The sequence below is a fragment of the Echinops telfairi genome, unplaced genomic scaffold, assembly GCF_000313985.2.
Source record: "Echinops telfairi isolate 266 unplaced genomic scaffold, ASM31398v2 ScPeMD7_5868;HRSCAF=6743_0, whole genome shotgun sequence".
NCBI lineage: Eukaryota > Metazoa > Chordata > Mammalia > Afrosoricida > Tenrecidae > Echinops > Echinops telfairi.
This window is the reverse complement of record NW_022109767.1, coordinates 10,920,401-10,921,950: the sequence shown is the minus strand read 5'-3', so window position 1 is coordinate 10,921,950 and position 1,550 is coordinate 10,920,401.

The window sequence follows — 1,550 nt, the reverse complement described above, 5'->3', positions numbered from 1 at the left end:
CGCCGGGCGCGCGGGCAGGCCTGCCCCCCGGAATGCAATGCGCCTCCACCGAAACCCGGCGCCCCGCCCCGCGCGGCGGCACACGCAGCGTGCGGCGGCCTTGTAAGGTGCTTGTGGGGAACCGAGAACTACCGAGCCGCCCGTGACCCGAGCACCGAGAGAGCGTGCGTTCGCAGACAGCGGCCCCTCCACTTCCCCGGGCGCGGGAGGGGCGCCGGAGGGCTGGGCGGCCCCCTCGCGCTGACGTAAGAACTGAGTAGCATCGCGCTCTGCCCGCCTGCCTAATGGAGGCTCCGCGGCCTGGGGTGAATTGGGCGCATCCGATTGGTTCGGTTCGGTTCAACAAGTGCTTCTTGCGCGCCTGCTGTGTGTCAGGCGTTTTGAGGAGCACAAAAGACGCCTGCTATTCAGAGTTTGGGGCTGGAGAATCTCGGGTTTGCTTAGAAGTGGGAAATCCATTCCTTGATAAAGGCATTCGCTGGAATTTGAGGTGGCGGGCCTACCGGGGGCACACGTGAAGTGAGGAGCCCTGTGCTCCAAAGACAGAGGCTACAATTGGGGTCAGGGCAGTGTGGGAGAGGTCAGTTCTGTCTCCGGCTAGTGCCAGTGTGTGGGCATGGGACTCTGAAGTGGGGATCAACTGATGCCACTTCTTCACGCGTCCCGGTACCTGTGAAAGGCTTGTTGCACCGCACCCACTCCCCTTTCTGTTGCAAGCCAACTTCATCCATCCATTCTTCTCTCCCTCCTACCATCAAATGGATTCCCAACTCACAGCAACCCTAAAGGACTGGGTAGAACTGCCTGTGTAAGTTTTGAGACTGGAACTATTTATAGGGGTAGGCCACCTCTTTCTCCTGCAGAGGGAGGCTGGTGGTTTCAAACTACTCGGTAAATGGGGACTGAAGGCCTACTGTGTGACAGACATCTCACTAAGCCCTCTGGATATATTACTGAGCAAAAGAGGCTACGCCAGCCCCGAGGGCACAGGGGGCAGGGGTGGGGGAGATGCAGGCAATCTAGTTCTGTGCATACTCCTGTCTCCCCCCTTTGGACTACTGAAACATCCTTACAGAATCTTCCTTGCTCTGTCTCATCGTCACACAATAAGTTTGTGGGAATATGAAATACAAAGATGATGGATAATTATCTAAAAACTTCTGAAGCGCCCTCCTATTTCCAGCTTCCAGAATGATTTTCATGACATGATATTGCATCGTTTGATCATACATACTATTCCATTGTTCAAAACCCTCTCCTGATAACATGGCCTACATTTTAGAGTCTCTGGGTGGTGCAAATGGCAAGTACTTAACTGCTAACTGAAAGAGTGTCCCTCTGAATCCAGAGATGCCTGGAAATCAGGTGGGCAACCTGCTTCTGAAAGGTCCTCAACCTTCCCAATGCCGAGACCCTTTAAACAGTTCCTCATGTTGTGGTGACCCCCAACCATAAAATTATTTTCATTGCTACTTGAAAACTGTAATTATGCTACTGTTATGAATCGTCATGTAAATATCTGATACGCAGGCTGTATTTTCATTGTTACA